This window comes from Onychomys torridus, chromosome 13 (genome assembly GCF_903995425.1).
Source record: "Onychomys torridus chromosome 13, mOncTor1.1, whole genome shotgun sequence".
NCBI classification, from domain to species: Eukaryota; Metazoa; Chordata; class Mammalia; order Rodentia; family Cricetidae; genus Onychomys; species Onychomys torridus.
This window is the reverse complement of record NC_050455.1, coordinates 22,951,188-22,966,260: the sequence shown is the minus strand read 5'-3', so window position 1 is coordinate 22,966,260 and position 15,073 is coordinate 22,951,188.

Here is a 15,073-nt window from a genome sequence, read left to right as displayed (position 1 = left end):
TGCCAAATACAAATGGACTAAATGTTGTGAATATAATCCTTACCTGATAATTGTTCTTATTATATATAGATTTACTGTGTTAGAGTTAAATCTTTTTTTTCTTTTTATGTAGACAAAAGGGGAAATGTTGTGGAATAATCTTTTTGTACGCTGTGAAGATCTGTCATTCTGATTGGTTTCATTAAAAAGCTGAATCACCAATAGCTAGTCAGGATTTTCAGGCACTCAGGATGTCAGTCTGACAAGGAGGAAGTAGCATTGGTAGTGCAGACTAAAGATAATAAAACCACCAAACAAAACATAGATTGATAAAAATGGGTTAATTTAAGTTGTTAGAGCTAGTTAGTAAGAAGCCCAAGCTATCTGCCAAGCTTTTATAATTAATAATAAGTCTCTGTGTTATTATTGGGGAGCTGGTGGTTCTGATAAAAAGGTCTGACTAAAAATGCTCAAAATAATTTCTATATATTTAGTGATATAGGGTGAATAAAATGTCAAAGAAATACTATTTCAAAACTATCTAAAAACTCTAAATTTAAAATTAAAAAAATACAACCTCTATATCACCTCACTTCTGATGATTTTTTTGGTGCAAAGAGACTATTAAAATAAGGTATTGATGGGGCTTAAAATAATAATTTACAAATCACAGCTTAAGGAAGACTGAAGAATTACATATAGACATAAAATATTGCTTGTAAGTTTTCACACCATAATTCTATCACAAATTCTAGTTCTAGTTCTGGGACTTTTTAGCTAGAGTGAAAGGAAACTGAAGAACTTTTTTGTTTTAAAGTTAATAGAACCCATAATACTGTCACTTCCTCTAAAAATTTCCTTAGTTCAGTGTTTTATGATGTTATATTTAGCAATCTATAAACTATTGTAAAGGAAGGTTTAAAAATCATGAATTTTTGCTCACACACTATGACTGAAGTCATAGAGAGCACTCTTGTGGATTTTGACCTAATTTTGGTTTACACTGAAATAGGGAAATGCTGATTTTTGTTGGCATAGTAAAATTCTGTTTCTTAATATTATACTAGCACATAGATATTCACATAATACCTGCACATATATTCAAAGTACATGTATATATGATATATAATGAAGCCTCTGGTCAGAAAATATTGCTTTTAAATCCTTTGTTGCTTATTAACTCTCTCTCTCTCTCTCTCTCTCTCTCTCTCTCTCTCTCTCTGTGTGTGTGTGTGTGTGTGTGTGTGTGTGTGTGTGTGTGTTGTCTGTGATTTCAGCAAGATTATTTCCTTGGTGATCCAAGATCAGATGAACTGAATTCAGCCCCAGTGGATACATTTACACCACAGCTCCTGCATCTGTGGCTCAGGAAACATCTTGGAAAAGAGGGTATGAAGACTGTAAAATCAATAACACCAGGAAATCTGCTGTGAAACATTCTCTCAATGAAATGACTATACAAACAGGATATAAACAATGGCACTATCACTGGACATGCTGAGGTGGAGTCAGGAGAATCTCAAGGGGTCACATCTCTGCACAGGGAACTGTGGAAGGACAATGACAGCTGAAAGGGAGCATCTCCCAGGGATGAGCCCTCTGATTGGTTGTCCAGTGCAGACCCATCAGCCTTGAAACTATATGCACACCAGCAACAATGACAGACTCAGCAGGTTGGATTTTTATATTTGTATATATGTGTATGTATGCAACAACAGTGATTGGGGAGGAAGAGGCTATCAATCTGAGAGGGGGCATGTAAAGAATTGGAAGAAAAGGATCGGGGAGGGGCTGGATGAAGGAAAGGGAGAGAGAAAAGTGGTGTAATCATATTTTAATTAATAATAAAAAATGTACATCCCAAAGAGCTTTATGACACTTAGGAAAATTATGCAAATGAATGTGTTTACACAATGCTTCTCAAAAGACACAGACTCAACAGCTTTTCCTTCCAGTCTTTGCTCCATCCACTCCTGTGTCTTTACCGCTTCTCAGAGGCACTCTGCATGGATTCATCCCAGCATCACCTGGAGGCACTGTCTGACTTCTGGTCTCCTCTGCATCTTACTGTGCTCTGGCTATGTCGCGGCACTCGAGCTGTCCCCGTCTCTTTGAGATTCCCACGAGTTCATGCCTGAAGCCTTGTTCATTGGCGTTTGCACACTGATAAGAACGTTCATCCCCCAGCTCTTTCGACTGCTGGCTCCATTTCATGATGCAGCTCTCAGTGCAAGAGTCAACTCAGAAAGGACTTTCCTGAACACCCCTCACATCAGTCTCTTCCTGGCATCCTTTGGCCACATCATCTGTTGCTGTGGTTAATTTTCTTTATCTGAAAAAGCCTCACTGTTGTTTGTGTCTTCGTGATTGTTTACAGCATGACGTTCCACCAGGACAATGCTGTTGGGTAGATCTTCTCCATTGTTCTATCTGAGATGCCTCACACCTTGTTTTAGGCATAGTAAACAAATGCGCAAAACATACTGAAGGTGATGAACTGCACCAAGTGCAGGAGAGGTGTTGTGATGCTTCCGCCAATGCTTGAAGGATTCTGTTTAATATACAGAACTTACGAAAATTCAGAATTAAGAGGAAGAGAGATTTAAGGATCTTTTTAACCTTGATTGAGAGAATATGTGGAAATGTATTTACATAAACAGGGAATAGAAGATGGTCTCAACTTTCCAAGGGAGATGGCAAATTCAATTTAGATAAAGCATGTCTATGATGCTGTGGATCCTATAGATGGTGATGTTCTGGGGAAACTTAGACAAAAGGAAATCTATGTAGGTGCCAGATATTACTGTCTTAAAAAGGCAAAACACTGTAGTAAAGCCACTGAGAAGAGTTGCTGGTGAATTACACTTACGCCCAGCTTCTTTAGGACTGACGTCAACAGTTGAGATCATAAAATTACTGAAAATGTGCTTTATATCTAGACTTTCAAGAACCTGAACCCTGCTTATTGCATGAATTGATTTCATAAAATATTCCTTTGTACACGTGTGTACAGTTCTATTTGTGTTCAGTTCATCCTAACTCAGGCTGAACTAGCATGGTAATTATTTGAACTCCTGAGGAAATGGTCAACCTCACCAATTGTTCATGTGCTTTTAAATCCCTAGAGTAGCCAGTAAATTAAACTAATTTGTAACTTATGGGATGTTTTAAAAGAGTTTAGGGCATTTAACCAATTCTATAATGACAGTCAGGCTTACCTCTTTGGAGAGGGGAATTAGAACAGGAGATAAAAGTTGGCTAGGCTTAGTAAAGTGGTGGTTGTAATTTCTCCTCCAAGATCCACGACTACACTAGCCCTGGGTGGTCGACTAGGTTTCCAGTATCATCTGTGATTTTTCTCGTGTTGAGTGGGTCTTAAGTTCAGTTACAGAGCTGTTGGTTACCACCAAGATATGCATGCCACTATTGCACCCTTAAGGTTACTGTACCATGCTGGTCATTGTTGTTTATAGGTGTCATAGCTGGATAGGACTATTGTTAGCTTCCTTCCTATAGAAGCTGGTGTGGCATTTTCTGGTACCATGAAGGCTAGACCTCAGGGAGGGGGCATTCGGGTCAGTTCCAACTTGGGGGCCTTTGGTTCCTGTTTCTGAGGTACATGGTACCTTGCTTAAGCCATAGCAGCTTACCCTCCACCTCTGGGGGGATAATAGCCATAGTCCATAATGTGTGGCAGCATAATCTCTAACTACATTCCAAATATTTGTCCTTATACCTATAGATAAGAGTAGTCCTCAACCCTCATCAAGGTAACTGTGCAACAGATAGAGACCATTGCAGAAAACCACAACCAGTCAAAATGTAGAGTTGTGGAGCCCAGTTCCAATGTATTCGTCTACTATACAAGCCATGCACCTAAAAATCAGGGAACAGTGAGGAAGAGGAAGTGGAAAGATTGTCAGAGCCAGAGGTACAGGAGTGTGCGGTGAGATTGTGTCTCCCAGGAATGTCAGAAACTACATCCACGAAGTCTTATCAACATGACTGCTTGAACATGAGCTGAACAAGAACATCACTAACACACATGCCGAAGTGGAGAAGGGAGAAGCACAGGAGACTTCAACACTATACAAATAACCGTAGGCAGCTGAGGAACACTGAGAATGGGAGAAATAGTCTTCCCCAAATGATCAGCCTTGAAAACATTTACATTCAAGTAACATTATACAGATAGAGCAGGGCTGTATTTATGTACTTAGGAACACACACACACACACACACACACACACACACACACACACACACCAATAACAACAGAACAATTTAGAAAAAGAGAAAGTGAATTTGAAAGAGAACAAGTGAGGGTGTATAATAGAAGGTTCTGGAAAGGGAAAGGGAAATGATGGAACTGGGCTATAATCTAAAACAAAACACAAAAAAATCCTACTGATGAGGGCAATGAGTTGGGGGGAGAGTGTTGGCTATTTAGGTTGAAAGATCTTGGAGGAAGGATACGTTTGAGTAGCAATAATGACACATTAAGAAAATGCCTTCTGGTCAAGAGAGTGGAATCTCTGCCTTGGGTGGAGAACTAACATTCTAGTTGGGCTGGGTCAAGCGCTTGGCCTAGAGACCACAGTAAGGTGTGGCTGACCTTAAGTCACACAAAGGAGGTAACAGAATTATTTTTCCTTTAGGGTGATGCTGTACTTTTTCTACCCAGAATTCCTGCTCCACCCCCATCCCCACCCAGTACAGCCCCTGTAAGCTGCCATGAGATGAGGTTCAGTGGGGTTGGTCCAACTTTGTGAGGCCTGAGTGGGAAAAGCAAAACTGTCCCTTTTTCTTTGATCTTTCTTTTTTCTGGTGGCCAGCACCTAAGTTCTCTGAGACTTTGGGCTTTCTTAGTTTTTCTTCAAAGCTACCCTTTCCTCCATGTAGCTTCTTGTCCACCCTGTGACCTCCATACTGGCTTAAACAGCATGGCTGTTTTTCCTTCTCTCTTCCACTCCTCTCTGGGAAGCTGCTGAGATTTCCAGTTGTCTGTCCTGGTGTGTGTGTGTGTGTGTGTGTGTGTGTGTGTGTGTGTACACTAATAAAATAAAATTGTCCTCAAACTTAAAGAGGAAAAAAGAAAAAGAGTTGAGGGAACTTAAAATTGTGAAACAATGTTGACAGAAGAAATTATCTCATTTATGAACTTAGCAACTATATTAGTCAGGGTTCTCTAGAGTAACAACTTATAGAATGAATATATACAGCTGTGAATGGAAAGTCCAGGAATCCAGTAGCTGCTCAGGCAGTGAGGCTGAATGTCTCAGCTAGTCTTAGTAGATGCTGAAATCCTGAAGAAATAGCCTCTAATGCCGGCAAAGGAATGGGCTTGTCAGCAAGGTGAGGGCAAATAGTCAAAGATCTAAAGCTTCCTTCTTCCGCGTCCTTATGTAGAAAATGTGGTCCAGATTAAAGGTGTGTCTTCCCACCTCAAGATATGGATTAAAGGGATGTGTCTGTCTCCCTCAAAGATCCAGATTAGTGAATTTTCCTACTTCAAATTAAGCAAGAAAATCCCTTACAGGTGTGCCTTCCATGTTTTGGATTTTAGTTAATTCCAGGTGTAGTCAAGTTGACAACCAAGAAGGGCCACCAGAGGAGCCAGTGAAGACTTGTCACTCCTACAGTTGGTGAGACAAGGACTGTTCTTGCCAAACCCTTCATGGAAAATGCCCATGTTCACCCCAACCCAGGCCACCACAAATGGAGAGAAAGCAGCTCCACAGAGCAGAAAGCCATGGAGTAACAATGGAATGTGAGATGAGAGAGACAATGAGCTCAGAAAGCTAAGAAAGCTGTGAGGAAGGCAGCTCCAGTGTCTACCTGGTGTGGACCAAGATCTGGGCCGGGGAGGAGTAGGAGAGGGGAGGGATTTGAACGGGCAGATAGGGAATTATTTCCTGCAACTCTTCCCATCTGAATTCTTGATCAGCTAAGCCTGAGGTCACTGTCTGAAGGAGCAGGTGTGTCCTGTCTCTCCAGCTTTCAGGGTGTAGTTACAGGATAGCAGCTGGATGGTTAAAGATGCTGCTGACATTTTGGTGCAAAGTGAAGCAAAACTAAGCAAATGAAAACTTGGCTTTTTTTCTCCTTCGAACTGTCCGAATTTCAGCTGCAATCTCAGACTTCTAAGGGAAGTCCCATAGATCGTCCAAGGCCAACATCAATTTTTTACTGTTTCATTTATTTCTACAAAACACAGAGTTAACAAAAGCAAAAAAGTTTACAATAAAATATTGATTAGTATTTTTTTTTTTCATTCCTGCAAAGTGATTAACATGGGATAAGAAAGCTGGGTGCAACACCAAACTCAAGGTGAAATTGAAGTTGGGAAGTCTGGGGTGTAAATGAGAAGAATTGGTCAGAGGACTAGCCAGACAGCAAAGCCAGGGGTTAAGGTAACAGAGACACACGGTGTGGTCATGTCCAGTGGACCATGGTCAAACAGAGCAGTTGTAGTATAGGAGCATGCTGGTTAATTGGATCCTGGATCCAAGTTTTCTGAGTTCAAGTCTCTTGCCCTTCGTTTACACTGTGTTAAAACACAGTAGATCTTATGTGCATGGTATTCTATTTCCACATTAATTCAACCAACCTTGGATGAAAAATATTTCAGCCAGAGAGGATGTATATAGACTATCTTGGCCATCATTCTCTAAGTAATGCTGTGTGGCAACTCTTCACACAGTGTTCACACTGCATAAATTAAGTCATCTGGTGATGAGTTAAAGTATAAAGTATATAAGCCTGTGCACTTTGGTTCATACAAACATTACATCTATTTATTTACACAAGGGGCTTTATGTTCAAGGATTTGGGAATCAGAGAGAGACCTTGGAATCAGTCCTCTGAGGTTACCAAAGGAGGACTGTGGTCTGATGGCTTAACCTCTCTCTACCCAGTTGTTCACCTGTGAAATATGGATGCTGATGTTAGTATGTAGGCTAAGCAACAATATAAGGACTCTGTCATCCATGGAGAATGCTTGGTTTGAAAGCAGTTTTCTGGGGGAATGTATGCTCTTGTGAAAAGTAGTGCAGTCTAGTCAAGATTTACACTGCCTAAGCAGTTTTGCTGGTGAAAGCTGTGCTCCTTAATAAATCTTTTCACTTGCTTTTTTTTTTTTCTACCTTTGTTTCTTATCTTGAAATGGGAATAAAGAGATATGGTCTTATTGCTTCTAAGACATGCAGTAAAAGATACATTTTTTAAAACGAAAGTGTAATAAACCCATGATGTTACTATTGTCAAACACATACACACATACATGCCTTTTGTTAACTTTTACATGTCTATTTCCACAGATTCTCAGGGGACCACACTGTCTGATGTACCAAGATCTTGGAAGGGTCTTTCCACAGGCAGGAGGGTAATGACCTTACATATTTTAAGAAGAAGGAGGGAGAGGAGAAGGAGAAATAGTAGTAATGGTGATAGTATTGGTAGGAGGAGGAGAGGGAGGAAGGAGGAGGGAGGGGACGAGGGAGGAGGAGGGGGAGGAAGGAGGGGGGAGGAGGGGGAGGAAGGAGGGGGAGTAATAGTAGTGGTGGTAGTACTGGTAGGAGGAGAAGGAAGGAGAAAGAGGAGGAGGAAGAAGAAGGAGGAGGAGGATGGATAAGGAGGAGGGAGAAGGAGGAAGAGGAGGGAGAAGGAGGAAGAGGAAGGAGGAGGAGGAGCCTTCTCATCCTAAGGGCAAAGACCCTTCTGCCTTCCAGACAGCTGTGTATCTCTTGTATAGCTCTTTCTATCTCTAAAACAATCACCACATTTAGTGGGCAGATGAAAGAAGACAGTTAAATGGAAGGGTCCTAAGCCGCACCCCTCTGTACCTCAGGCTGTAGTGAATCCTGGGATCTGAGGCTATGGTCACTAAGGGGACAGACCATTGTTTAGCTGTCAGGTTCTTGTATTAATTTCAGAATTGTATTCCATATGTTCAAGTTTGCATTCTAACCATACCACAATACCAGAAAAATGTAAATCTAGAGGTGCTTTTTGTTTGTTTGTTTGTTTGTTTGGGTTGGTTACTCTACCTGATCAATACAACAGGCAGTACCCTACTATAACAGAATACAGTTTTTAGCAGCTTTGAGTATATTTTGGCATTTTACCAATGTTGTGGAAAAATACTCATTCACTATTTTAATCTTTAATCAACTTTAAAATTCCAAATTTAAGCAAGGTAGGAATTCTTTGTCAAGGCAAATTAGTATACACACACACACACACACACACACACACACACACACACTAAATGCTAGGATTTTAAAATAATTTCCCTTTACTTATTTTAACATGGCATTAAGAACTAATATTACTTTTAAATTTCACCATAGTTCAAATCAATTTTAAGGCAAGGAGAGGAAAACATTTTAATGTGTTTAAAATGCTTGGTTTTGTGGGGTGGGTAGCGGGAGAGCTTTCCTTTGAGACTGCCTTCTCTCATCTCTTTGCTTCTGCAACAGGCCCCCTCTTCTCCTCTCTAGCAAGCTTGACTTTTCCAGGGAGTTTCAGCTATTTCCAGATGTTGAGCAAAATAAAAGACCATGATACCAGATCTTCAAAAATTCTTAACTCTTACATTTACCCTTTATCTTCTAAATGCTTTGACTTTTTTTTTTTCATTATATTTCACAGAACAATGGCACTTTCGAGCCACACTTCATCAAAGTTCTGCGTCTGTTCTTCACATTTTGGCAAGTTCCTACCTGTTTTTCTTCCACTGTCTCTGTCCTCAGTGGCTCAGTTCTTGGTATTTTACGTCATTTCTCAAGACGCACCGAATCCCTCCTTAGGAAGGCCACTCTCTGAGTGAGTGTGTTTTCAGTGTGTGTCTCTCAGGGGCGAGGCAGAGACTCTCTCTGAGCTGTCCTCAGCAGCTGTGTAAACACAGCTGGAAGCTACAAGTAGACAGGGCAGTCGTAAGTCATTTTCCTTTCTGTGTTCTGGAATGATGCTCTGAGCACCACGGACCACGAACTGCGTTTGAGCCTCTACAATGGCACCTTTCACATGCATGTTGAAGTGACTTTTGATGGTTGGATAAAACTCTGTCTTTAGTGTGTAAGGACAACACTGTCTTCCACTCTACAATAGCCTGAGTCTCATAACCAACATGTGGTTCAGGCCCTTTACTTGTCTATATTTTTGGTGCAAGGGAACTAACTATATTAGTTTGCTAGAATTGGCATGACTTCACAAAATACCCCAGACTAGATAGTTTAGACAATAGACAGGTTTACTTATAATCCTGGAAACTGCTAATACAAGATTAAGATACCACCTACTCTGGTTTCTCTGGAACTCTGTCTTATAGATCGCTCTTTTCATCCTGCGTCTTCATGGGTCACTCCTTCTGCCTGTGTCTGTTTGTATCTCGGTTGTTTCTGGTTTAAAGGGAAAGTCACTTAGCCCTATGACTAGGCCAAAATCCATATGATCGCATTTGACCGTTATCACTTTAAAGACCTTCTCTCTGAACATAGTAATAATCTGAGATACTAGGATCAGAACTTCAGCATATGAAGTTGGGGGGGGATATAATTTACCTCTCAACAGAAAGGAAGCATAAGGATAAAGGAGACACTGGTAAGAAACTTACTCTAGGTGAGTGGTTAGGACATTGCGCATGCAGGCTATACCCTTAACAGGCACAAAATGAACTCTGTTACCACCAATTTCTCTACCCAAACCATCGATTTCTCTGCCCAAATTCATTTTCTTTCTGTGTTTTGAGTTTTAGGAAGGATCACCATTATTCCAGCAGGAACAAAGCCAGAAGCCTGGCATCATCTTATCCTCCCTTCCAGCTAATCTCTTGTGTTGTGTGGAGACCCCAGGGGAGCCCGCAAGCCTACCTGCATAATCAACTGGAATACCTCCTTCTTTCTCTGGTCTCTAACCTAACATGAGCCGCTCATAACTACTCACTGGTATTAACCAACTCATATTTTTATTAAGTTCATTCCTTCAATGCTATCCCTCCTCCATGCTCAAATCCATCCTCCAAAATACTTTGAAAATGTTTCTTGGGGGAACAAAAATCAGTCATGTCACTTTCCGGCTAAATTTTCATTTGGTTTGCATTTCAATAAGAATTGCATTTAAATTTTGTAACTCAAATACGCAATATAATTCTTCCCTGTCACTGGGGTTGGTGGAGTTTCCAATAACTCCATTCTCACTGTTTCTAGATTATTACCAAATCCAAGGATGTCAGTTCACATGGACTAAATAATTAGGATCTGCTTCTCAGAGCCATCTCACCTGTACTTGTGGGTTGTATGCGGAGTGAGGAACACCAGGAAAAAGGCCAGTGTTTCACCAACGATGAGGAAAGGCAATCAATCAATAATGGTGTAGTCTGCTTCCAGTGGAGAAGAGAGAAAAAGTGAAGTCAATGTTACTATGTCACGTGATAAAGATCAGTGTACAGTTCAGCATAGAGGAGCACTTTCTAAATTGTGCTGGAGCTCAATGATTGATTCCTAAAAGATACAGATTGGTGTGTGTGTGTGTGTGTGTGTGTGTGTGTGTGTGTGTGTGTTGAAGTGATGAGAATTGAATCCAGACATTCATGCTCAACACTTGAATGCTAACCACTTCCACTATGCTATCCCCTCCCCCTCTAAGCTAAATTCTCTTGTATGGTTGTACATACATCTTCATGTGTCTGCACATGTGCATCCATGGGGGGAAGGGTCAGAAGTCAAAGCCAAATCTCTTCCTCAGTTGCTCTCCATCTTATGTTTTTGATACAAGGTCTCTCACTGAACATGGAGCTCACTTGTTTGACTACACTAGATGACCAGAGAGCCTCGGTGAACTTCCTCCTTCTGCCTCCCCAGCCAAGCACTCAGCTTTTCACATGGGTGCTGGAGATCCATAACCAGGTCCTCATGCTCACACGGTGGAGAAAATCTCCCCAACCTTATTTTTTTTGTTTTGTTTTTGAGGTAGGGTTTTGTTGTGTTTGCAAGGTGGCCTCAGACTCGAGATTTACTTCAGTCTCCCCTGTCAGAACGGCAGGTGTGAATCCCCACACTGGGCATCTGAGATAATGTTTTGAAGAAGCAAGTGGCAGCAAATTGAAGAAGGGGCTAAGGGCTGCCCCAGCGGCAAGAACAGCAGGTGGGAAGATGCAAAGCTGTGGAGTAGTGAGACTCACTGGGGGGCAGCATATCATTCATTTTCACCAGAGAAGGACAACAGCCAGACCAGACTGAAAAGCCGGGGCAGGACATGACATGTCATCTAAGATTTATTCTAGAAACTTACCTATGAGGCTTATTGTTACCTTGTGTCCAATGCCCACTATATGTCAACCACTGCCCACAATGTCACATATGTAACTCTGTGGTATAAACCTCAATGAAAGCTGATGAAGTGTAGACAAAAGATTATATATAATTGATCTAAAGCTTCATAGACCTGTTTTAAGCCACTCTCTATGTAGTCCTCTGCCTGGAATTAGTGATTCCAAGCAAAACACTTACTGAAGTCACAGGACTGCACATGGGAGATACATTGGGCTGTATGAGGATGTATTTGGGAATGAATTTTCCACGTGGGTTGCCTGCACCCTTTCCTTCCGATCTACTCTCCGATGGAATATTCCCTCATGTACTTGCAGCCAGGGGCAGAGTGAGTGAGTCAAGATCTGACCCAGGCTTCACCTTTTCTCCTGCCACTTGGTGTCACCAGCTGTAGAATTTCTCAGTTTATGATCCTGCCCTGCTGCCTGCCTGTGCTTGATAAGCTCCCTCCCCTTTCTTCAGTTTACTGCCTCCTTCTTGTTCAGCATAGGCATTGGCTCCTCATGGGACTTTCTAGGATGCCTGATTTGACTTAGAGCTTGCTGTCGATGGTGTGTCCAATGGAGGGTGTTATAATTGTCCTTATCATACCACCGCAAACCTTTGCCGTTAGTTCTTTCTCCACTACCTGACATTGTCAAAGATGAAGCCATTGTCTACTTCATTTTTTATTTTTCTGAAGAAAACCTTGATTCTATCCAGATGCTTACCCCTTCTCCATGCAGTCCGCCTGACTCCAGAGAGTCAGTTTCTCTCAACTAGGGGTCAGCTTGCCTCCAGAGAGGATTTGGCAACATCTGGGCATATATTATTAGACTGTCACAATGGGTTTGCTACTGACATCTTATGATAGACTAAAGTCTTCTCTCCACCTTATTCCCTGTTCCAGTGAAGATTCATCTGGTGCCAAATTTGAGGTTTGAGACTCCCTTGCTCAAGGCAATTGTTGAGAGACCATTGTGGGATATTCGTGCACTGTGTGAAGATGTATTGCTGCAATTGGTGTAATAAAGAGCTGAATGGCCAATAGCGAGGCAGGAGAGAATAGGCGGGACTTCCAGGGAGAGAGAGGACTCTGAGAAAAAGAAAGGTGGAACTGACAAGCCAGACACTGAGGAAGCAGGATGGGAAATCCAGAGGTTCGGAAATACCGTGTGGCAGAACATAGATTAAAATAAATGGGCTAATTTAAGTTAGAAGAGCTGGTTGAGAACAGGCTGAGCTTTCACAATTCATAATGTCTCTGTGTCATTATTTGTGGCTAGCAGCCCGATGAAAAGTCTGACTACAAGAGACTTTGTTTTCCTACTGGTAATGGACTAGGACTGAATATGTGTCCAGCAGAACTGGTCAGACCAAAGTGAGGGGCTTTGGTCTGATCAAATACTCTGTGATTAGGAGAGAAATAAATGATTAGGAGGGGAAGTTGGTCATTTCGAGGTTACAAATGGCCTTTACCTTGTAACAGAGCATGGCATGGCATGATTAAGAAGAGCAGCTGGCCCGCTGCACAATCTATAGGCTAGACAAGAGTGAGTAAGACATAGTAGTCAGGCAACCATGGAACTGCTATTGCTAAAGCTCTCGAGAGAGGTGACCTGGTGTGAAGTCCTCTCTACCTTGAGTAGTTGGTCCCATCCCTTATAACCTAGAAGGGACTCAAGGATCGTTTGTATTCTTTGTATTGAATAGTTGTATGATAACTGTTTTCTGGCATATAACAGATGGCAGGGCTATGATTTTGAGCCATCATTCTTAATTATCTGTCACCTGAATATCTACAGTTGCAATGATGAAAAACTAACATTTAATAAATACGAAATTGTCCTGGTTTCGAAAGGACATCCTAAGGTAATTTTGCATAAGCACTAAAGTCTGCGTTGGTGCCTGTGTGTGTTTCCATGTCGAACCAGTGTGTATGTATGTGTGTGTGTGTTGGATGTTTATGGGTTCATGTTTGTGTGTGCACAGGTCCATGTGAAGGCCAGAAGTCATAAATAACTTTTCCTGGGAAGACATACTACACACATGTTCACTTACTCCAGAAAGGCATCCCAGCATGAAGCAAAGTAACGATTGCATCCAACTTCAATTTGGTGGACTAGTGAGTTTTTATTGTGGTTCCTGACAGGACTATGGGTGAGAAGTTACTCACAGGATGACTCAGAAGCAGCTGCATCATAGAAAAGCCTACCCCAATGCAAGTCACAACTCAGGAAGGCTACATCAATGGGACTCTGCATCCTTTGCAAGCAGCTTGGCACACTGAAGAAATTTCTTCCCCACGGCTTGGTTGGTCAGAGTCCCTTCCCCAGACCTCTGTTTAATGGTGCTACCAAGCTGGAGAAGGAATGGGGATCTTCTACATTTCACCTTCGCCAAGGGAAGTGTAAACTTGATATCCCTCTTGAGTTTCGTGAGCCCCAACCTCTACCCTGAATGTGAATATTTCAATTCAGAGGGAGCTGCTATACTGCAGGCACTGTGTGGTCACCCTCTGCCTAATTTTTTTATTTATTTATGGGAGAAAGTCTCTTGCTGCACCTGGTGCTCACTTCTCCTGCTAAACTGGCTGGCCAGAGAGCTCTGGGGGCTTCTGTCTTGGCTGGTATTCGCGGCCTCAACTGCCTTTCTCCAACTGTCCTGAGGAGCTGAACTCAGGTCCTCATGTTTGCGCAGCCAGGGCTCTGCAGACTGGTACTACCACAGTGTGCATGTGGAGGTCAGAGGACAATTTGCTGAAGTCGTTTTTTTTTTTCCTACCACGAAGGTCTTGGGGATCAACTCAGGTCCTCAGGCTTGGTGGCATATCCACTGAGCCATCTCTCTTGTCCAAGATTCAACTTCTAACAAGTTGCTGGCATAGGTTTTGGTAATCTTTGGTGGTGGTGACTTTGGGCCGAATAGCAGAGGTCCCCTGTGAAATCCCCTTGGCCAGCCTTTCAGGGGTTCAGACTGGAGAAATGGTCTCCACTCCCACAACTAGACTAGTGTGCTCCACACTTTCTTTCCAGTATTTTCCTGACAGGAAAATATTGACCATGAATGCATCAGGGAAGTTCGATGAATTATGTTTCTTTCCTTTGTTCTTAGCAACCCTTCTCAAGTATTTCTCATTCTCCTCTCCTGGGGGGAAAATAGCGGTTAAATTCTCAATGAACAGAGATCTCCTGGGCCTCCCAAGCATCACACTCATATTCTTCTGAAAGGTACTTGTTGCTATAGTGACTTTTGGAGTTTGAAAAGCACTACAATAAGCTTATATTATTTTAGAATTATGCTTGTAAAAGATTACTTTTCAAGATTTGCTATTTCTGTACCCAGTGCTTGACTCTTAAAAAAAAAAAAAGACACTCTGTAAACATATGGCTTAAATTGAGCTTTGTAAATCTGTCTTTTCTTTGTTAAAATAGAAACATTTCTTTTAATGACTAGGGGTAAAATATAGATAGAAAATTTAGAAGAACATTAGGAACCTTTATCCCCCCCCCCCCCCCCCGCAAAGCAGTTTAATTAGGAACTAATCTTCGCCATGAAACATCTGACAGTTACCATAGTATGATATCCTGCCGTCATGGCAACACCACCAGTTTGTTGCAACATTTTGAGCTATTACATTACTACGAAAAGATCGATTTTTTTTTACATGAATTTAAAAGACAAAACATATTTTCCCCTCCTAAGCAATCCACAACTTAAGGAAAGTTGCTCTACAGGGCCTGAGCATGAGCACTTTGAAATCCTTGAGAGAAAAAGAAAGCTCT